This window comes from Protopterus annectens, chromosome 4.part1, assembly GCF_019279795.1.
Source record: "Protopterus annectens isolate FY-2018-M chromosome 4.part1, PAN1.0, whole genome shotgun sequence".
In the NCBI taxonomy this organism is placed as follows: domain Eukaryota; kingdom Metazoa; phylum Chordata; order Ceratodontiformes; family Protopteridae; genus Protopterus; species Protopterus annectens.
Genome location: NC_056734.1, coordinates 587,247,675 through 587,273,220, shown reverse-complemented (window position 1 = coordinate 587,273,220; position 25,546 = coordinate 587,247,675).

Sequence of the window (25,546 nt, the reverse complement as noted above, 5' to 3'; positions counted from 1 at the left end):
ACACAGATGTGCAAAATTTATAGCAGCACAGAAAAAACAAAAAACTAACTAACGAGCCCTCTGGCCAAAAAATGACTACACTATGAGTCCTTTTATGTATTTCCCAACTCAGATAGTCCAGGCAAAAACCTGCTGCCACAAAATGAATAAACCCAATCACCCTAATGTGAAAACATAGTAGAGGAGACCCACAAGTAAAATGTTACCACAAAACATTTAAGCAACTAGCTGAAAATCCCTTGCTGAAGGCAATTTCAAGACAGTTTTACTGCAGTAAAAGTGAGAATAAGAACATTATTTTACAAAAAAAAAACAGTAAAATGTCTACATAAAAGGAGGAAGCAGTAGCAATCACTCAAAATAACGTAAGTGGGATTTAGTAATCAAATGTACTTAACTTTGCCTGGATGGCACTGGTTACAAGTGAAGTACTTTTTGAATGCAAGCTAGGACTCCAAGCTTTGCTGAGCTCCTGGAAAATGAGCAGAGGACAATATGTAATAAAGGAGGTTTACTGAAAAACCATACTGGTCATCGGATGGGCACTCAGTATCCTGTACCTATGGAAATAATGGTGAGAAGAATACAGGAATAGCTTATTCAACAGTCTATGGGTTTGGAAATCAGATTATTATAAGAGGTGGAAGCCAGAGACACAGCCTTACTATAAAACAAAAGCAGTAATAAATAAAGGGTGGTAGAGTGGGGAACACAAACGAGGCTATCTAGAGAGGTATACAATCAAATAAAGGCAGTATTGGAGCTCTTTCAGAAACTATAGCTTAATGTGTTAGTGGGGGTGGAGTAAACACAGTATGCAACTTTAACCAGGTAAAAGATAAACAGAATATAAAAGCACTGAAGCACAGCATAGAGCATAGCCAATTCTCTCACTATTGACCTTCTACAACATTTTAAGGCATCAGACTATGCAGAAATTTACCAGTAACACTATTTATGGAAAAATGCAATAAATTACTAAGCTCTGCCACATCTGTGAATGAAAACTATGGGCTAGCAGGGTTTAAAATAAAAGCAGATTGCTTTTATAAGTCATTCTACTTGGAGAAATAGAACTGTGGAATAATGCAGAAACACAATAAGGTCACATTACAAAGTTAAATATGCAAACAGATGGAACAGAGCAAAAAAGTACCATGCATGTCACAAAGTGCAACTCAAATATTTAAGCAGAATTGAAATAATTGAAATAATTCAATTTGCTCTCTGTCCTTCATTTTTTTTTTTTTGAAAAGCTAGTAACTCACAGTTCCACACCTCTCTAAGTCTTGGATAAAATGTAGCCTCAGCACTGTTTATCCATATTGCTGGTTAAATAAATTAAATATTTTGGTCTTCATGAGGTACAAATCCTTACTAGTTTGCTTAACTTACTCCTTTGGACTTTTGATGGACTATAAAAATGGAAGTTCCTCATGTTTTAGAATAAGATAGAAGAATAACCTTTCTACCTATGTAAGACAGCTGTGTGGTAGATCTATGCATAGCTGATCTTCTGACCCCACCGCCCACCCGAATTGTACAACAACATTTTGTCTAAGAGTAAGAAGGAGCAGGCTTTAAACTGGAGACACTCCCTCCTCAGCTTAAATTAGCAAGTAAGATTTCTTGTGGTCCTCCAAAGCAAACTCGAATCCAAGTTAGTTTCCTCAACAAAGGACAACCATAAGACATTCTTTAGTTACATCCGTAACCTAAAAGGTTAGGCTCAGATCTGTGCATACTAGTAGTTAATGGGAACACATATACTGAGCTGATGGACATAGCTAACCTGTTAGCTGACAGGTTTGGTAAAAACTTCACTCCCCTCTCTCTGCCACACGTACCTCATTACATCCCTACTACTTGTCCCCTGCCTTATATCTCTAAAGAGCAGGTGGTAAATGCCCTCTCCAAGGACAAAAACACAGCACCAATGGGACCTGATAACATCCCAGGCTGTGTCCTACATGGGTTCAGACAAGAATTAGCATCACCATTGGGTACTCTTTTCAAACACCGTCTAGGCACCAGTTTCATCCCAGCTGAATGGAAAACAGCCACCATTACCCACTTGCACATAGGTTGTGTTTCTACTGACACAGGAACTACAGACCTGTTAGCCTGACTAGCTTTATCTACAAAGCCATGGATAGCATCATCATGGACCTTATCAAAAAAAGATATAGGTAATCTCCAAACACTACATCCTACCCAATTTGGATTTGTGAAGGGGAGATTATGCCTGTTAAACCTGGTGGACTTCTTCAAGATAGTCGCCAGGTCTCTGGATGAGGGTAAATCAGTGCATACAGCCTACCTAGACCTAGCTAAGGCATTTGACACTATCCCTCACTCAGGCATCATTGACAAACTCTCCCAGCTAGATATCAAACCTTATATTTTAAGGTGACTTGTGAAATTACTCATTGAGAGGAACCCATACAGTCAAAATAGGGGAATCCACCTCCAACAGCAGACCTGTAACCAGTGGCATTCCACAGGGATCGGTCCTGGGACCTCTACTGTTCAGAATCTATTTTTCTGAAGTACAAGCTACAACCAAAGGACTGTGGCTAACAAAGTTTGCTGACAACTACAAACTGGGTGCATGTCATAGAATCTCCAAACAATGTCAACATCCTTCAAGAAGGTCTTACGCAAATGACTGGTGCCAAAGTCATGGCCTCAAACTCAATGCAAAAAAAATGTATCATCATCCCTTTCAGTAAGAGTGATGTTCCTGCAAATTACCACTTCAATGACAATACCCTAACTATGCACTCAGTGGTTAGAGATCTGAGTACTCTGGTTGACAGCAACCATGCCTTTGATCACCATGTTTCCACAGTGGTAAGAAGGACATTCTATATGGCTAATCTCATAAGTAAGGGCATTGCCTTGAGAAAAGGAGAAGTTATCACCTTCCTGTACTCTTCACTCATTAGGCCAATAATTGAGTGCAACACCCCTTTTGGTATGTACCTTTCAAAGCACATGCAGCAATTGGAGAGACTACAAAGGTTCCTCACAAGGAAAATTCAAGGTCTTCAGCAGCTATCCTATCTGGATCATTTGCAATCACTGTTACTTTATTCTGTTTCATACAGACTACTCAGAGGCAATCTCTGCCTTCCATATAAGGTGATCTCTGACCCTACTTTATTGTAAATGCTGCACATCTGCAAGTCAAACGGCACACGGGTTACTCTCTCTAAGGAACTAAACCTGGTATGTGACATCAATAGAACCTGCTGGAGGGACAGATTTGTTTCCCAGGGCTTACCACACCTTTGAAACAAACTCGCACTTTATGTCAAATAGAGCACCTCGTTGGCCCTCTTCAAACACAATCTGGACAATTGGATGGGTAATCATAAATTTACCCAAGGGGTTCCACCTGCGTCCCTCTTGGACAGGGGCAATAGTTGCTGATGGTGGTAACAAGGGTAAATTTGGTCAGGCTTTTAAGAGCCCTAGGGACATTAGCCTAGTAACTTCCTATGAATAGGCTTTTAGCCAGATGGTTCTTTATAGGATCTTCTCTGTTTGATCCATGATCTCACTACCCAGTAGAAGACCAAAGAGAGACTCAGCACAGCAAATGCCAGAACTGCCCATTTGATTTCTAAGCACTGCACTCTAAATGCTGCATTGATGTGATGGAAAGGAAAGTTAATATTTTACATGAGTAACTGCAGTATTGGAAAAGACCCTACATTTGAAATAGAGAAGCTGGAGGAACTGAACTTAATTCATTTTATTCAAGACAGGCTGCAGTTCTACCTTGCAGAAAGCTGGTATCTTTAGTGAACTGATACATCTACTGCTGCCCAGACAGCCGATGGATGTCATCCTTGGTCACCTTGGAGCATTTTGACACTCATGCTTGTAAGATATGGTGCTGAAATAACTTCTGGACACAGAAAGAAGGCAAGCTAAGCATCCAAATGCCTTGCCTTTTGGTAATAATTATTCATTGTCCACTCTAAAGAGGAAAAATATGTTCCTCTGTTACAGCAACTAAGATTAAAATGTTTAAAAAGTGATGTATACTTTTTAAAGATTTACCTTCAGAGTCCAATGATTTTTTTGAGTGTTGAGGCTATATTTTTGCAGCTTATGTATTACCACTACCACTGCTACTATCATTACCACTGTCTCTATCACTACCACTACCATTACAACCACCACTGCTACTATCACCGCCACTACCACTGCTACTATTGCTACCACTGCCACTACCATTACCATTACCACTGCAACTGTTACTATCATTACCACTACCACTACCACTGCTGCTATCACTACCACTGCCTCTACCTCTACTACTACCATTATCATTACCACTACCACTGCTACTATCACTGCCACTACCACTGCTACTATTGCTACCACTGCCACTACCATTACCATTACCACTGCAACTGTTACTATCATTACCACTACCACTACCACTGCTGCTATCACTACCACTGCCTCTACCTCTACTACTACCATTATCATTACCACTACCACTGCTATAATCACTACCACTGCCACTACCACTACCATTACTATTACCACTATTACTACCACTACCACTACCACTGCTACTATCACTACCACTGCCTCTACCACTACCATTACCATTACATCACTACCACTATCACTACCTCTGTTACTGTCACTACCACTTGCAACACCTCTACCACTATCACCACAACAATACAATGAGATGTTTGTTGCAGGTCTAGAAATATACTCATTTGTAACTAGAAAACAGTAGAAACCAAAGTGAAGCATGCATTCTGTTCAAGAAAGGTAAAATCAGATACAAAAGAGTCTGGCTCCATTTACAAGAAAAAACAGACTGAACTAGGTTTAATATTTTCCTGCTTTTGCTCCTTAGACAGATGAACACACAGTCTTTTCTCACTTAAGTCAGAGAGATGGCCTTATTTAGTCCTTGTGTGTGCAGGCTCAAACTGATTAGTAGTTGAACCATATTTTGTCTTGTGAGTTGTTTTTGTATAGTTTGTTTTTCCTCTTTGTCACAAAAATGCTGTTATTGTTAATTTACATGCCGAATAGTTAAGGTAGCTGCTGGGTGGAAAGATAGTTCAATTTAGATTCCACGTGGACAACAATGAAACATGTTTTAAGCATTAACGCACGTGTGTGTGTGTGTGTGTGTGTGTGTGTGTGTGTGTGTGTGTGTGTGTGTGTGTGTGTGTGTGTCTTTTTATCTGTACATGTACCTGGTCAACACTGAGACATATGGGCAAGATAAACTATAATATGCTGGTTCAATGGGAACTGGAGTGCTTCATCCCTGCACTATTAGCCACAACCTTAGCTACACTACTTAAATAAAGACTATTTAGCATCTCTGGGCATAGATTTCATACTTAATTTGAAATGCATTATCTTCCAACTTAAGCAGTATGGAGTATGGCTGAACTCCCAGAAATACTGAGACATGCTTGTTCTTGTAGTATTTCTCATTGTCTTTCTTCTGCCCTCCCTCTCCACTCTTCAAATGTACTATCCTTCATCCAATCTACTTTCCCCTTCTCTTTTTCTGCTTCCTATTTTAACATTTTTAATAGATATACAATGAAAAACTTAACACAGCTTGTTATTATCAGGATTAGAACTGCTGGCTCTTTGCTATTTGTTTGGTAGAGTATTCCCATGTCAAGGTGTCTGAACTGGAATTATCCCTGATCCAGAATTTCTTGGGATGAGTCACCTTATTGAGCAGAGAGGTACAAAAAGCAAACATACATCTGTTGTTATGACTGCAATGAGAACCAATGGATGCAGATGTGGCCAGCTGCTGTGGTTCATCCCTTGTAATGTGAGGAAAGTGATTCTTCTGTGACAATGAATCTGCCATAATATAAGGCCTGTCAGGTGGCACTGGCATTTTCTTTGCTTCTGACATTCAGGTGTTTCCCCTGAATTTATGTATTTATTTATTTTTGTTGGTTCCTTTTAAGAATGTTGGATTAGATTTGGAGACACTACCCAACAGTTTTATCATCCTCACATGTCCTCTTCCCCGTTTCTTCTCTCCTAGCTTTTCCCTGTACGTATTTGCCCTCCTTCCCTTCTACTACTTCTTCAGCCTTCCTCCCTTGTGCTCCTGAGTTGTCAGGTGTACTGATGAGATGTGTAATGAATGTAAACTTTTGGTGAGGGACAGATTGTGGAACACCAACTACAACTCAGGAGGAACTTTTCCATTTATCACAGTTCGAGATGTCTGCAAGCTTCTGCCAGTATTAACACCACCCACATTGAGTCATTAACAGACAGCAATAAGCTTAACTCACTCCAAATTTGTAAGTATGAAGTCATTCATACTGATGTAAACATACACCTCTGAAACGTTAAAAATAAGACTCATCAAACTGCTGCTGTAGGTGTCTGATGGAGGCGGGGTAAGATAGCAAGTGTCATAGTCCATATTCTGTCTTAGTTAGTGTTGGCCTTAGAAAAGTGTCCCTCAGAGCCATTTCATTCCACTGGACATGTTTAAGAGATAGTGTTAACCCTGGACTACGTAGATGGATACAGTCTTAGATATGATCTTTTTGGCTTTGCACTTAGTTGTAAGTCGTCTTTATTATGATGTAGGTTATATATTGTTCCTTAACATGTTTGATTTAATGGATATATTTGAGATGCCTTTAATGATTTGCTGTCATTCCCCAGTAATTTCTTACTTCTGGGTGTGTGATGGAATAAAACTAAATAATTATGTAGAGATATTCTGGAACTTTCATGAAAAATTGTATAAAACTGAGAAATGTGGAAATCAAGAAATAGTACAAATGGAAATCTTTATGGAAGACTTAATTATGCCAAGGTTAGGCAGTTAAGATTGGAGGTGATGAGATAAAAACAATGATGCATAATCAATCTTCAGGAAAGACTCTAGGAACAGATGATATTTCTGCGGAAGTTTGGAAACTAGTAGGGAAGAAAACAATAAAGATCTGGAAGATTTTATTTAAGAGTATTTTTTTAAAAATAGGGAAGCACCAACATCTTGAAAGAGTATGGTGATGACTGTGTTGTCTAAAGATGGCATAGACCTTTCAGACCCAGCTTCTTATAGACATATTTCAATTATGAAGTGTTTATGTTGCAGTAGCTTAATGAATGGCAAAGATTTTGCCAAATTTGATTGATAGAGATCTGTGTGGTTTTGTGGAGGGAGGCAAACATTTGACAACATTAATAGAACAATGATGATCCAGAGGGAAGGAGAATGTAATAAAATATATCTGTTGTTGGTCTTGATGCAGACAAAACATTTGCCAGAGTAACCTGGAATTTTATGAGTAGGGCATTGGAAGCATTTGCATTCCCTGATAGAATAATAAGGTTAATTGGAAGGATATATGAAGGATTGTAGGCAAGAACTAAAGTAGGAGAGTTCATCTCAGATACACTCTGTTTGACCAGAGGAACTCGGCAGGGTTTTCCTGTTTCCCTTTGTTATTTGCTTTATATTTAGAGCCACTGACAAAGAAAATAAGGATCTCAGAAATACAAGGCTATAATTGGTATGGTAGTCAAGAAAAGTTGCCTTTATTTGCTAATGATGTTATTTTGTACCTGATAAATCCAGAAAAAGACATCTCCATGTTGTGGAACATTTTGAGATATTTTCATATTAGTTCAGCAACACTCATACTTATGAGAACATTATAAGATGAAGTATTTAGTTGTTTGGTTTAAAAGGGTTCTGTTATGGCAGCTAAGGTTTGAAGAGAATAAACAAAAGATAATACAAAATTGAGAAACTGGAAACTCTTATTTATGGGTATGAATAGTAAGATACAAGCAGTAAAAATGTTTTTAGTCCCTTCAGTCCTGTATATAGGTCAGACATACTTTTATCGACCTGAGGAGAAGTTGTTTACAATAATTCATAAAGAATTGAAAGAATTTGTCTAGGCGAGAAAGAAGGCAAGAGTTAATTGGGATAAGTTGATCCTTCCAATAGAAAAAGTGGTTTAAGTTTGTCTGATTTGAAGGGGTATTTTAAAGTTACACAGTTAAGGCTCATATACATAACACAAGCAGGTGATTATAATTCACAGTGGAAATGGATGATGATGAAGCAAGGGGGAAGTTCAAGAAATATATAGTAGGATTGTGATGCAGATCCTTAAGGAGTATAATAACTATACAGAATATTATATTCTTAATGTAGCAGAAAGTGTTCTAAGAACTAAGCCAATACAGGAATGAAAAAAGGAGATTTTGCCAGTAGGGATAACTGCAAGTAGGAGTACAGAAAATAGGCAAAATGGGGTTTGAATTTACTGGAGAAACCTGGCAAAGGAATCAAGATACCGGAAACAAATAACTCAAGCAGAAAAGGTAATGGAGTGGGATGAGGTCAAGAAGAAGTTTGGATTGCAGGCTAGAGACTGCCTTCCCTACCAGGGCTTGATCTCAGAGTACAAAGAGAAATGGATGACGGATATTAAGTGAAACACTTGATCTTGAAGAGGATTTAATTTAATGTAGAACAGATGCAACTGTTTAAAACGGGATACTTAGTAGGGCATATAAAATATTGCATGAGAACTATATGAATCGGTCAGAGGAGGTAAGAAAATACTGGGACGAGAGACTGGAAAAGCCATGTACAAGAAAACAATAGAAAGACGTACGGCTCCCAATTATGCAACCAAATCCAGTAGGTTTAGGACTTTGCTTGGAAGTGTTTGCATAGTTATTTTCATATTCCAAGCAGGCTTCAAAGAATTTTTCCTCAGGTGGATAGCAAACATTGGATTTGTGATAGTGAAGAAACAGGTAACTCAGAGCATATATTCTGACAGTGCAATGAGCTGACAGATTTTAAAAATTTCCTACAGAGTACTCTATCAGAAATATTGGGCTAGCTAAATGGATGTAAGTAAGTAAATGATTCTTTTCAGCTGGAATACAGGATCTGAATTGTCTAGTAAGGCCTTATAAAGTTTAATTCTGTTTGCTTCCAAAAACACAATTACTAGAAAATGGAAATCAAAGTCTACAGCAAATGCATTTGAGGTTTTTGAGGTTCTGAATATTAAGAGATAAAGTAACTGAAAGAGGGATTTTCGGAAAAAGGAAAGTAGCAAATTACATAGAAGTAGATGGAAACTGTTGGAACAATACCCACACAATCATGTTTAGGAAGAGGAGTGAGGTTTAAGGGATGGTAGGAATTCAGCATTTTTTGTAATGTTGGACTGATGATAGTAGCAAAGAAATTATATATGACGTCTTTTGAATTTAAATGGAAAAATTTAAAAATAGTTTTTCTATTCTGTTAATGTATGTTTGCCTAGGCCTTCAGTGATAATTTAATAAAGGTGTTAAAAAAACGAAATAATTATGTAGCATACTTCAGTTACAACCTATAAGAGCTGTTGACCCATGCACTATAACCCTCTAATAATAGGAGTGACGTGATCCTACACAATAACCTCTACCAAATCAAGTGTTCCTCCTTCCACCTGTGTAATAGCCAGCAGCGATAGAAGCAGAGATAAAAAAGCATCTTTGTCTGCTGAGCAAAAACTTTACAAAGTAAAGGCATTAAAGTGTGCTAAAAATAATAAAATCTGATGTTTGGCACTTGCATACAGTGGAAACAATAAGGTACCATAACCCTAAATTGTATTTTAACTTATTATGCTTAAAAATTAATTGTATGTTGCTGTAAGTGCAGTGAAACAATGCCACTTGAGGAGACTTTGCCTGATTCGATATATTGTAACTGTCAATGCCAAGTATTTTTCAGAATTATCAATATTTTATCAAATTCCAGTGCAATACCAAGAATAAATATTGACTGATATGCAAGTGCACAGGAACTCACCATGCTGAGAAAATGTCTATATACAGCATATACTCTACGCAATTATTAAGGGTTAGACCATATTTGCACAGGAAAACATTCTTTCTGTTCAGCATCTTGTGTAAGTGGAAATTTGAAATGTCATTGTGCTACAGAAAAATACCTATAGGAAAAATTGAGATATGTAAGTAATTGTATTCAACTTCCTGCAGGAATGCTACAAAAGAAAAGAAAAAAACAAGTCACCAAACCAAAGTTGAGATAAACAATATACTGTACCATATATGTGTACAAGGATTCCTCCACTGCAGGAAACCTACAAACAATTGCAGAGTGATATACTTAATGCAAATCATCTCTGATCATCACTTTTGTAAATTAACAAAAATGCATTGGTTATGCAGTAAAGGAAAGGATTGCAGACCACTTACTTTTAAGAACAAACATCCTTCTTATGTTTAAAATGTTAATTCACTAAGGCAGTGTTCAATAATCTACTTAACATTATAAGGTAACTAGTTCAGGAGCATGGAACAATAGATATCAGCTCTCTCAATGGCTAGATATGTATACAGTGTTTAACTTGCTGTGTTTTATGCTATCGCCTCTTAATTGATAACATTAACAGTTTGCTTATTTATCTATTTATGTGTTTATTTATTTATTGATTAATTTATTAATGGCTAATCAGGATACTTTATGATGTTGATACCTGATAGTACAAGGATATGGGCAGGATGTTTTGAATTAGTCACCACCTCCTAAAGTAAGGTGAATATCCTTGGTGAATATTGACACTCCTCCACCTTTAATGTTTCGGTTTGGTGGCCGAAAAGTGTGGTAAGAGTTGTAGCCTGGTATTGCAGGGGTGCTCTCTGGAGCCTTGAACCAGGTCTCAGTTACTGCACAGATATCGATGTTCTCCATTTTTAGGAGTGCCTTGAGAGAGTGCATTTTGAGGTTTAGACTTCTAGCATTGAGTAGCATTACCTTCAGATTTTGCATGCTTGTACCTGTTACGGTGGTGGTTTTGTCCTTTGAACTTTGCCTAAAAAAGGCACTATAGGGGTGGCAAGAGCCTTAGCTATTAACCTGAATCACAGGGGTGACAGGTGCAGACCATCCCTAAACTCCTTGATCTCTCTCTCTTAAAACCCTGCAACTCTCTTTTTGCGTGGTTTTGCTCACTGAGCAGCGTCAGGCAGCTCCGCCTAAACAGGTTTGAACTATTCCAGGCTCCACAAAGTCTGCTCTTCACTTTTTCCCTTAGAACTGTTCAAACTCACAAAGTAATCACTCTATTCTCTTTCTAAAGCCCTGCACATGCTCAGCTCTTATAAGGAAACACTAACTAACTAAAGCACTACACCCTCCTTGACTTCTCATAAGTATTAGACTCCCGATTAGTCCTTCCTGATCAAGTGAAAAATCAGTTCCCTTCCCTAATCTGATCAGTAAAAAAAAACAGTTCCCTATACTAATCTGGTATGTCCAAGGGTCAGTTTCAAGGTTACTCTCCAGTCCAGCTGGTGAATCTGGGAATTTTGAGGCAATGTTACAATTGCCTTATGTTCACAGACAACCCTCTCCTCCTTCCAACAAACTCTAATACATGTGAGAGATGCAGTTACACAGCCAAACTGGAGGCAGAGCTCTCTCAACCCAAGACTGGCACAGTCAGTCAGGAGGAAAAGGTAACCACCCACACCACAAATCCAGTCTCACACAGACCTATTGCATCTGCATACCCAGCACGTAAACACACAAAAACATACTCAGAGGCTCTAAATAAAAATCTGCCTAAACAGCAAAGACCTCCTAAGCAGATATCCAAGCAACAGCCACCCCTCAACAATACCCACAAATCACATATCTCACAAAATCAGTGTGCCTCACAGTCACAGCCCATAAGGCCAAACAACACACCAAATACACTTGTTATAGGGGACTCTATTGTCCGGCACACTGACGTCCCACTCACCAGACTGAACAAGGAGAAGGTCACTATAAGCTGCCTGTCGGGTGCCAGGATCCGCCACATAATGCAAGCACTCAGGTCACTCCAAAGCAAGTACAAGTATGACTCCGTCATTGTCCATGCTGGTGTGAATGACCTGAGATGTACCTCCCTGGACTACATGAAAGGAGATATGGAAGAGCTCTCGGATCATGTGGCCCAGGCAGGTATGACCCTAGCCCTGAGTAGCATCCTGCCTTCACCCAGAATGATACCACAATATAAGGACAAAATGATTGACTTCAACAATTGGCTAAACTTCTGGTGTCATTCAAAGGGGATCCAGTATCTGTCTGCCTGGTTCATAGGTTCATAGGTTCATAGGTAGATACTAGGCTATCTGCCTAGGGCATTTATAAGCCTAGCCAGAGTGTATTTGGCTTCCACCTCCCTATTAGATTAGCCTACTGTGCCTCTGTAAAGTAGGTCACAGAAGGTACCCTTTTAAGATTAGTTTACTGTGCCTCTGTCTAGCAGGGACACAGGAGAAATCCCAGGGGTGAATTTGCGATTTCCCATCCACACGTCCAAATTTCACTTGAAGAGGGTCAGCGAGGGGCTATGTCTAACATGAATTGGGATTCTATTCCAGAGTGAGGGGAGCCTATGGGAAATGAATCTGTCCCTCCAGCATGTCCTATTTATTTTCGTGCTGAGGTTTAGGTCCCTGGAGCATGTAGCTCTAAGGGACTTGGATTTTTTGAGGCACACTGGTGTTGTGAACTATGTGACACTTTAGTTGTGATTGGTGTTTGTTTGCGTTTCAGCTTCAGAGGTCCTTGTTGCTTGGGCAGGTTACAGTTAAGGACCTCTGCATATGTGGATTTAGTGTTGCTATATGTGGGTGTTGGTGGTGTGGGTTTAGAAGTGCTATGTATTGCTTGAGGTGTAGTGTGGGTGTTAACCTTCTCCTCTTGACTGTCTAGCACAATCTTGGGTGGAGAGAGCTTTGCTTCCATTTTGGCTATGTAAGTGCATCTCTCACAGATTGTAGTGTTGGGTGGTAGGAGGAGAGGGTTGTCTGTGTACATGAGGCAATTGCTGCATTGCCCCAGTATGCCCAGATTCACCAGGTGGACAGGAGAAATCACAGGAAGCTGACCCTTGGACATGCCTGGTTTAGTGCTTTTTTTTTTTTTTTTTGTAAAGTACAGGAGCTGTTTTCCCTTACCTTAGCAAGGTACTTTGCAATTATAGGCTGTTTAGTGCCTACTATTAATTTCTCCTTATTAACAAGGAGAGTTGAGTGCTTGTATCAGTTTAAGGCTTCCTAGTGCTTTCCAGTAGGTATTAGAGAAAGTGATAGTCACAGGGATGCCTAAAGGTAATATGAAAAAAAAATGCACACTGCAGTGTGCAGTAGAGAAGTTAGATGTGAAAGTAGGTAGCTTAAGTTTTACCTGTTTAAAAAGTTAAGGTTTAGTGGAGAGTTACTATTTTTAAAACAGCAAGATGGATTGAAAGGGGTGGTCACTTTTGTATTCTGGTACTATGGAATACAGTAGGATGGCCAATAAATTTAAATAGATCACTACAGAAATGTCTAATCCTTGGAAATAGAGTATGGGATGTTATCTATAATGAACTATGAATGGCAGCTTGAGACTAACACAGTAATTTTATAAAAGATTTTCAGTATAATGTCTTGACAGATTCATCAATAAGTTGTCACTTGCATCTAAGCAATTCATTGTAAAGAAACTAAAATTAATAGTAAGTGAAAGTCACATTTGATTTGGATTAAGATACATAAAATCCTGTAATATAGAAAGATCTGAGGGGCATCAATCCATATGTTACCAGATGGGTAGCAAACTGGTCACTGATAGACTCCACCTAGTCAAAATAGGGGAAGTCCCAGTGATCGCTCTTGGGGCCTCTGTTGTTTGGGATATACTTTTCAGAGGTGCAGGTCGAAACCAGTGGGCTATGGCTGACCAAGCTTGCAGATGACTGCAAGCTGGGTGATGTCATCAATTACCCTAGTGATGTGGCATCCTCCATGAGAGTCTCACTCAAACAAATGATTGGTGCCAGAAACATGGCCTCAAACCGAATGCTAAAAAATGCATCATCATCCCCTTTGGAAAGAGTGGCATCCCCATAAAATATCACATTAATAACAAGGTCCTAAGCACACAATCTGACTTGAGTACCCAATTTGATAGCAAACTGACATTTGACCACCATGTTGCCTACATTGTATGGAAAGATTTCTACATGGCCCACCTCATTAGTAAGGGTATCTCATCCAGGAAAAAGGAGGTCATAACATCCCTGTATTCTTCCATTATAAGACCCATTATTGATTACAATGTCCCTTTCAACAGGTACCTCACAAAGCACATGCAGCAGCTGCAGAGACCACAGAGGCTCCTTACCAGGAGAATCCAGGACCTCAAACATCTACCCTATACAAACAGGCTAAAATCCCTGTCTCTCTACGCAGTTTCATACAGACTCTTTAGAGGTGACCTGTCTGGCATACAAAGCAATCTCAGACCCCCACCTTGCTGGGACTGCTGCATATCCGCAAGTCAAGATCTGTTTGAGTAACCCGTGCGCTTGACCTCAACCTGGTCTGTGACATCAATAGGACTTGTTGGTGGGACAGATTTGTGTCCAATAGACTCCCCTTCTGTGGAATAGACTCCTTCTCCATGTCAAGCAGAGTACCTTATTAACCCTTTTTAAGCACAACCTGGATAACTGGATGGGGAACAGAAAATACACCCCTGGGATTCCACCTGTGCCTCTGCTACACAGGTGCATTGGGTGCTGATTTGTCAGAACATGGGCTAAATTCTTGGCTAGGCTTGTAAGGGCCTCAGAGCGAATAGCCTAGTAACTATGATCCTATGATTCATAGGAGCCAGCAGCCATCTGCAAAATCTTCACAACATTTCAGCATGATAATAGTAGACATAAGATTAGCTATTACAGATGCAAACATGTTCAAGTAACTCATTATAAAATCTGTGTAAGTAGTGTCAGCTGTTGCTACCATTGTTGTTACACACAGCTGCAGATAGCACTTACCATCAGAATAAAAAAAAACAACATTAATCTCTAGAAACATTTGCAGAATATTCTACTAAAAACTGAAAACATTGAGGAGGGTAACTTTACTTTACAGTTTTAAGTCTGACATGATATGAAATAGATGCATACAGATTAATCACATCCAGAGTGCATAGGTATGTGACATTTTTAAGATATATTTCACAATACTTAAAATTTCTGTTGTCTCCTGCATTCTTGCCCAGACACCTTTAAGTAATTGTTTCAAATAAAATCCTAAGGATTCTGAAAGTGAAGGAAACAACATAATCTGAAAACTGCACAGAAAATACCTGTAGTTAGCTGTAAGTATATGACACTCTCAATGCAGTGTACATCCATTTGATCTTTCATGCTCTTCCAAGGACTTAACAATTATATTACCAACAGTAGTGAAGACAGTCCGCAGCACATTTTACTAGAGATTCTCAACCTGTTTAATTGATTACTGGTAACCCTCTCTCTGGCTTTCTGGTGGAGGCACTACCTTGACTGCATTGCCTACAGTCACATTGGAAGGAATTCCTAGCTGGGAGAAGTCTTTCCTTCTTTCTCTGTACTGTATTTGCTTTGTAATAGAGATTCAGGGCTATTTCCACTGCTGTACCTTCCTCATTGTACAGAGATCCAGGGAGAATGGAGGGGAGAAATGGGAGAAGAAATAACGTCATTAATTGTTTAAATTCATATGAGAAGAGGTCATTGAATTATACGTGTACGTCTGGTTAAATGTATATTTGTATACTTGTTTACAGCAAACAACATTAAACAGTTGTATGGTCTTCAATGGATAGATCTCACAGGGTGCAGGTGGAGGGGGGCTGTGACTGCTGCTTGATGTTGGAGCAGGGTGGGCTCTTGGAGTGTGGGGCTTTTGGGTAGAGTGAGCATATCTTCAGTGCAGTGGAAGATCTCTTACTGCACTTGGAGAGATTGCTTTGCTCAGAAGTTTTCTATACCAGAGGTTTGTTATGTTTTGGCATTGATTGGTGATCATGGCTTCATTTGATAGTATTTTGTCACATCTTACTTACATATCACAGTGGTTGTTGCACTATTTCTTTGAAATATATTGTATTGGAAGGCTGTATGTCCATATTTCTTATTTATATGAATAAGTCAGACAATAGATATCTTCTTACAGTATATATATTGTATAAACATCTAATCTAAATTAAAGGAGAAGGAGAAAGGGGAAGGAAGGAAGGGGAGATGGAAGGGGAAAAGGAGGAGAGAAGTAAAAAGGAAATAGTAAAAGAAAGCAGGAAGAGAGAAGACAGAGAACAAATGAGAAGATAAAAGAGGAAGAGAAAGTAAAAGGAAGGAAAGAGAAAATGCATGAGCATAATGCAGATATTTTCAATTTTCTCTATTTGCATATTTAAAATTCAGTAGTTATTCACTACATTATTATACAGTTCTACTAATACTGATTTTTTTCTTAATTTTTTAAGCTTTGTCTAGTCTGTGATTTGTTAGTTAAAGACACAATACACATATTTTTTGTCTTATATTACAAGGTGTTACACATTTTGTTATACAGTTTAGATCCTAATAATTTGTATTATTTAATTTAAACCTTTTACTCATAAATGTATACATTTATAAATAAATATGCTATTTATCTTTTCTTATACAAGAGTTCCCACTTCATATTAACTTACTGCAGAACCAATGAATTGTGTTTGATACTTTTTTCATTAGATTGTTGATAGAGGGTCTGGAGATTTTTTTTTCTTCTGTAGACTGGCAATCGTAGATATTCCATATTTAGATTTAGTTTGTCAAATTTTTTTTTCATTTAAGTTCCGTTTCCTTTTCCTGAGATATTTATATTTCTCTATAAGATAATCACAAGTTTATATTCATTAACCCATATTATTCTTTCACCGTGTTATTACTTTCAAGTTTTTTTTAATTTACATTCAATATTTAAATTACTATGGATTTAACTATATTATCTTTAAATGTTAATGACTTAAATAATTCTATAAAGAGAGTAAATCTAGTAAAATACCTAGATTTGACTAACCTTCCTGTAATGTTTTTTCAAGAATCTCGCTTTTCAAATGAAAATGAAATAAAAATGGAATTCCAATAAATATTTAGTCTTAGCTCAATCCAACTTTAAATCTAAAAAAAGAGGAGTAGCTATCTTATGGAAAAAAAGAGATACGATCACTTCATATTTTATACAAATATGAGGAGCAGGAGGGTTTATTCACATTAATCATCATAAAATATAAAAATATAATATGGGCATTTGCAAATTTGTACTGGTTTCCATGCATGGCTGTTAAATTAGAAAAAAGGCATCTTTATTTCTTAATAAATAATCATAAGGGAATTTTAATTATAGGTGATGATTTCAATTGCTTAACAGATAACCAAAATCCAACTATTTCAGAAGATTTAAATTGCTTCTCATTGTTAAGCTTTTGAAGTCTTGGACAGATATTTTCAACATAAAAGGTATATTTATTTTTAAAGATATTAATTCATTGAATTTTAGACATTATTCTTATAATGCTGGTACACAAGCAAGAAGTGATAAAGTATTGGTTTGTTATGATATTATTTCTAAAATAATTACTTTTAATATAATGCCATGTCCATTTTCTGATCATAATGCATTAGTTCTGAAAATAAAAATGAATTTCAACAATCTCTCATATATTACAAGAATACCAGCTTATATTAGTAAAATAAAGGAATATAAAGTGTGGTTACTTAATGAAGTAGATAATTTATGTTCTTTAATAATACTGCAGATTATGATCTATTTATGGTTTGGGTCTCTTTTAAAGCCTGTATTTATGGTCATTCAATATCTTATTACATAAATTAAAAGAATGGAATAGGGAATTACTAGATATTCAAATAAAAATTAGATGAGAGTAGGGGAAAAATAGAAAATGATCTTGCTTCCAACAAACAGAAAATTAAAGTCCCTAATACAAAGTTAATGAGTAGTTATCCCATAAAACTGAACTAGCAATGGAAACATTAAAATAGCTTCTTACTAGAGAGTTCCTATAAATTTAAAAATATCACAAAAAAACACATTTCAATCTAATAATAAAATTACATAAATAAAAACAGTAACATATAATATATGCATATATATATATATATATATATATATATATATATATATATATATATATATATATATATATATATATATATATATATATATATATATATATATATATATATATATATATGAGGCATTTTAGAAGATTTTAGAAGTTATTACTTATCTGTTAATCTAAATGTAATGAAAAAAGAAACATCTATGATTAATCAATCTTTTAAAAAAATCACTCCCTTACAGAAAATTAACTTACTAAAACCTATAACACTTCAAGAAATAAATCAAAAATAAAAAATATAAAAATGAATGAAGCTCCTAGACACGACAGCATTGTTCCAGAATTATATAAACTATTCCCTCTAAAATTTATATCATATTTACATAAAGTTATGATAGTTGTACAGACCCAAGAAAATGTACCTCCCTCATGGAATTATTCTTTGATTACACCAATTATAAAGGAAAGTAAGAAACCTCACTTGTGCTCTTCATACAAACCCATATCCTAATTAAATGTAGATTCTACAATGTTTATGTCCATTTTAGCTGACAGACTGAAAGTAATTGTACCTAGTTTAATTGGTTTAGATCAATCCAGCTTTATTTATAAGAGACAAACATCTGATAATATCAAAAGATTTATCACTCTTATAGATGGTATGAATAGTAGAAAACAGGCATCTCTTTTTATTAGTTTAGGTATTGAAAAACCGTTTGATTCTCTAAATTGGATTTTTTATTCAAAGTCTTAATTCAGTTTGATTTCCTCTCTCAAGTTATTTCAATGCTAAAGTCTATTCATAATAATAATAAAGTCAATGTGAAATTGGGTCCACTTACATCAAACTTCATAAATAAAACAAAAGTACTAAACAAGGTTGTCCTCCTTTTCCTTTATTATTTAATTTAGCTATTGAAATTCTAGTAATTTTAATTAAGTCTAATCCAATTATTTTTGGGTTTGAGAATTAATCAAGAATAATATCCATAAATTATGTTATTTGCTGATGATATTACAAAATTCCAGAGATACACTTAATGAACTGAAATTGGTTATAAAATAATTTCAATTTCTAATATGCACTTTAATTTAATAATTCTAAATCTAATTATCATCTTATCAATAAGAGAAGTTTATTAAACTCAGATTTTCAGTCAATTAATAAAGAATCTTCTAATTTATTTTATTAAGGAATTAATATCTTAAATACTATAGCAGAAGCTTTAACTTTTAATTATGAAAAATATCATACTTTAATAACCACTCTTGGAAAATTTGTTATTCCATTTGAAAATAGATTATAGTCAACTAAGATGATATTTCCAAAAATATTGTATATAATTAATTTTCTTATTTTGCCACCTAATAGAAAACAAATTAAAAGAATAAATTAATTATTAACAGATTTTGTTATTGTTTCCAGATAAACCCAGATTGAGTGTATATCATCATTTTAGATCTTGGAAGTTTGGTAGCATTAATTTCGGGTCTATATTAGAACACTGAAGTTTCAAAACTTTGAGTGTTCTAATATCGAACCCTAGTCATCGAAAATTTCAAACATTGAACATATAGAACAGCAAATTTTTTCCTAGGGAAAAAATTTGCTGTTCCAAAACGCATACACACAACATAAGCACACCAAACAGCAATCCACACACATACACCTAAACTCTTACACCTAACCCTACACTAAACTATACATACACCACTAACTATCCGCTTACCTTAATCCAAACCCTAACACTAAGGTCTGTCACTATTGCACAGTCACCTGATCTGCACCCTAACCCTAACTCACCTAACCCGCCCTAACCCTCACATCCACACAATCACACACTTACCTGAACCTGATCCGTAACTTTCTACCACAGCGCTGAAAATACCAAAGCAACAGAAACGGACAACCAAATTCTTTCCCTAGGAAAACATCAGGTTTTCTGTTTCTTCTTTATTTTCAGCATTCGCTGAAAACGGGTCAATATTAGAACACTCTAAATTTTTAAACTTCGGTGTTCTAATATAGTCCATTAATTTCCTGAATATAGAAACATATGCAAAAACAATAATACTTAAAACTTAATTGGAAATCCTTACATCTTCAGCTGCATAATATGAATAAATTAAATATTTTAAATTGTAATAGTCATAAATCATATAATCCCTTATGGATATTTATCTGTAATTATATTGAAATTACTATTTATCCTTCTACAAAAATCATATATTACTCAAATTTTATTGAGCTTTAAAATAATTTCAAATAATTTAAATTATAAGTTTTGGTTTCAATCCCTTATTCCATTTTCTTTAGTGAAAATTTTATAAATAATATACCAATTTATATACTTCATAAATGGAAATACAACACTTTTTGTTGATATCAATGTTTTGATTGAGTTAAAATTAAATCTACTGAGTATTTGTGTCTAGAATATAATATTGATTCTAACGATTCATCTCATTTACAAGTAGTCATTAATTTAATTCAAATTAAGTTCTCTTATATATCTATTTTTTGAGGAAGGGAGTCCAAACTTGATAATAATTCTAAATGAAATTATACATAAAGACCAGAAAATCAATATTCTGATCTCTAAATTACATGCAATATTAGCAACAGATATTAGTAATTCAAACGACAAATTCTGGAATTCCATTACAAAATAACCAAAATATTTCTTTAATTGAATGAAACAAAGAACAACTTCTTCAATCTATTTAAAACACATTATGGTCTTTATATTGGAGATTCTTTACTTGGAAATTCATTCATACAATTTTTTGACTCCTAATAGGGTTTCTAAGTTTAATATAGACTCTGAAGATAAGTGTTACAAACGTAACAAATATTGTAATGCTAATTGGTCACACATATTTTTGACTGTCCTATGTTATGTAAATTTTTGGAAAAGATTGAAGATTTTCTAAAGCATTATTGTCTGATTATTTTATGAATACAGAAGAACTAACATTATTCAATGTTTTAGAGATTAACAATCCAAAAAAGACTTTTTCTGTTTAACTTGGACAATTCTTGCAGTAGCTAGGAAAAATATAAAAAATGGAAAAATCCTTTATTGCCACAATTTGAAGATTTTTTTTCTCTCCATAAAAGAAACTGCTATTAAAGAAACAATAACTAATAAGAACAGATTTTTTCATAATAAACTCAAAAACAATCCTTTGTTGAAAGTATTAGCCCTCATTGAAACTTTTTCATCATAAACTTGTTTATCTTTTTGTGACAAGTATATCTTTAGTTACAACTTGTGTTACTTGATATTATCTTCATCTCACACAGTTTGTATATAGCATAAATAGTTTGTTTTGCTTCCTTTTTCTTTTCTGAAAATGTACTATTGTACTCAGATTATAAAATGGTTTGTTTTATTCTGATATATTTTGTAATCTCAATTTATATGAAATAAATTATTTTGAGAAAAAATGTACACTTTCAAAGACAGGAAAAATGATTATAAGCTTGCAGAGTTTTACTTTTATACCGCTTTAATAATGTAAATAATTAAGGTCAAGACATTAAGTTTAATGTTATTGTCTGGTAAAAATCAATTACTAGAAAATAGAAAACAAAATCTAAACCAACTGTATCGGAAGAATGGAATATTGTAAAAACATTAAAAGAAATGGGAGGTAGATCTTTAGAAAGAGGAAGGAGCAAATTACATAGACATAAATGGAATTTGTGAGCATTACATACAGAATAATGTTCAAGAGGAGGAATGAGGTTTAAAAGGAGGGATGAATTGAGAAATTGATGCAATGCTGGAGTAAATGACAGTTTTATACAGAAATAAAACATATGTAATGTTTACTGCACGAAAAAATGTTCATATGGTTTGTTTTCTTATCTGTTGATGTATGTGTGCTTACATCTTAAATGATAATTTAATAAATGTTTAAACACTTTTAGTTATTTTTAATACTAATTTCTTCTTAATAAACAATGATGGTTATATATAACATTTCTGAATAAGGGAGTATAATAGCTTTTTTCCCAACTCTTAGCTATTTTCTTTTGAGTATTTGTTAAAAGACAATGGCAATTTGTTTTTAATACAAAATTGGCAACTAGAGCATTAAATGAAATGAAATGTTTTGTTGATTACAGATTTGTCAAGTATACTACTGCTACTACAGCAAATGAAATCATATTACACTCATAGAAAATATATTGTCAATCAGATTTTACATTTTCCCCAGTAGGTGTTGGCTGGTATTCATACTCAAACAGCAAATTGTGCAGTGCACTCTTGCAATGAAATTGAGAATGTACAGCTGGATAGTGATTCATAAAGCTACATAGTATTACAGACTAATAAGCTAAAAGGCAAAGAAAACATAAGTATGCAGATGACCGTCTAAAGGTAAACAAATAAAGAAGCATGGCTTAGTGAGTGCTTAATTGCATGCCAATGAGGATTGGTGAACATAGGATGTGATTCATGTTTATGGGAAATGAAGTCATGCAGGTAGGTGTATCTGATTACAAATGCAAAAGAGACACTAAAATTGATAGAGTCACAAGAGTGAATATATTTGGAGAAACAAGGAATGTTATACCACAGTATTTTATTATCACCACTTGCATTCTACTGAGGATGTGAAGTAACAGCACATGACACCATTGAAAGATGTACCAGCAAAGGTTAACTTCAAACCAGCTGGCAGACCAACAGCTGTAGGGTTATGTTTGAGTGGCCAGAGACAATATATGGGCATTGTTCAACTTTTAACAGCCACAAAGGGGAACTGGTGAAAAGCATGGACTTCCTATATGTGTGTATAGGGCTAGCCATTCTAGCTGCAGAGACCTTCTAGAGACAAACTGAAGACACATTGTTTTTTTATCACCAGAGTTGGTTTATAGAATATTTCTTTATTTATTAATCAACTTCTTGACTGGGATGGTGGGCTGGTTCTCAGACCATTTTCAACCATGTTTTTCTGGATGTTATATTGCTGCTTTTTATTAAAATCATTCTTTGGACATTTTTGTGTCACGTATTTTTCGAAATATTATTATTTTTGGAGAAACAACTGTTTATTGAGGAGGGACAGCCTTTACTGGTGCCTTGCACACTGAATTATTGTGTGTATCAGTTGTGGAATTTTCAGTGTGCCCTTGGTATTGTTTTCTTGGTGAAAGAGCAATAATTGATTAATCTGTCAGTAGTAATTCACAGCCAAGGTGTTTGCATAGCACTAGTGATCCAATATATGACACATGAGTCATCTGTATTTCCACTTCCTTAAGGATGTCCAAGTCAGTAAATGTAGGCACAATGGTGCACTCACATATCTAAAGTGATAAACAGTATGTGCATGTATCTTATTCTCCTAGTAGTTTATTCTCCCAGATGCCCCTAATGTAGTGCAGCTGATATAGGATATCCCTTGGAGCCAAGGTTAATTATGTCAAAATGGAACATACAAAGCATAGATAAACAGCAATATAATACTCACATCTTCTAATCCAGGAACTTATTTGAACATGTATTAGGCCTGCAAAAATCCTAGGTCCCCTATCTTGACAGATCGGGGGGGGTGAGAAGGAGACTGCAGTATGCTCCTTTATAGCCTGTCAGCTGTTTATAGCACACTGCATTCTATATTATCTGATCCTTAGGAAGCAGGCCGTCCAGCCATCATTACCAGTATACTGCACACCTGCAATATCAGGACCCTTCACAACCTCCAGCAAAACATCTTCGACAATGACACTGATGGTCAGTAAGCAGTGGCCATACAACACTTGCCCAGATGATGTCATGCACAGAAAACAGCAACATAGCTGAAGTGGTACTCATTAATCCACTTCTGTCCACCTGATATCTATACAGAGACAGACTGATAGTGCAAAGGACAGTGTGATGCATGCAGGTTTCTGTACATTTTATGTTGACTAGTGCATAGTTGAGCCACACTGTGTATCAGACATCTCCATGGAGCCACACAAGAAAGAAACTGGTGCAGGTCAATATAATCATAATTTGCACAAGTGCCTAGAGACACAGACACATGAGTATCGATGCAGCCAGGTGGCGTGGGGCTGTTGATCAACAGAAACACTGTTGACTCAGTGTAATATCTACTACAGCCTCATATAATGTGTCCACTGTGATAGCAAATCATAGGAGAGGCATAGCATGTCCCTACAGTGGAGCCCCTGTGATGCATAGATATAGCTCACCTAGAAGACTTCTGAATACAGACCTAGTAGAATTGATATTACGTGATGTGTAAGGGATGCAGGTATGAAATGTGCCACCTAGATGATTCTGTAATGTGACTGGATTGGCTATTAACCATGTTCCTATTATACCATGTTTCATTCTACTTATATCAATATTTGGATGTACTGGACTAGATCTAAGAAATCATCAGGCCACAAAGGTGGGTGTGGCACCATACCACTAGCCATCAAGACAGATGTCCTTCTAATGGTTCCCAGTAATGTCACACTGTGCTGATTAAAAGCTGGTGTGATGTCACTAACCTACTCTTTCCCAGTCATTTGTCTACCTTTTTCCTGCGTATATGTGTTCCATGCTTCGCCCTTGTGTATACACATCTGTCCCCAGTCATACACAGCATTCCATGCGTGCTTGCATGCCACCACTACCTTCCAACTCCAACCTTTCCTCTGTTTTATGTCTTTCCATGCATTATACTCTCCCCCCTCTTTTTTTCTTTCAATATAAATACAATGGTGGCCTTCCCTTGCAATATAGAATATGTGCCCTACCTTCCCCAACCAACAATATTGTTTTCCTGTTGTGTGCTTCTTTACTTTCTATACTTCTTTTCCTAATTTCCTATATTCCATTTTCACCTTTCATGGACCCAATAAGGTATCCATCTCATTCTTCAATCTTGCACATTTGCTATATTTTCTTCTTTCTTTTAAGCCTACCACTCCAGGCACATGCTCATACAACCTGCTGTAGCTCTCATAAAAATGTTCAAAAGGTTCATACAATGGGTCTTGAGACTGTTGCCTTGTCCCTCTTTGTATAATCTTAGCTTCACTTCTAATATTTCCATTTTACTTGGTTTAACTCTTTGAAATGTAGCTATCTGTTGTCTGACAGCTGGTGCAGTGGTTATGGTTGTGAGCATTAGTTTTTATGATACAGGGTTTGATTCCCTCAACTTTCTGTTGTCTCTTGTGTAACCTAAAACAAAGTTACTTAATCAGATATTGCTCCCAAGTCACTCCTGAAAAAGGACAGTATGTCCAGGAGGCCTACCTAGTTAATACATCAGATGGTTATCATTATCTGGCTTCTCATGCAATAATCAACTGCTAAACTATGCATAACTACTTTTCATTTAAATTTATTCTGTCTACTGGACACAAGGCATGCAGTCTCTTGAAATGCATCTGCATGAATACCAGCCATTATCTTTTTTAATATACTGTATTATTCTATGTGAAGCAAAAGAAGCTCTGTGTATGAATTTCAAGTATTTTTTTACAAGTAATGAAGG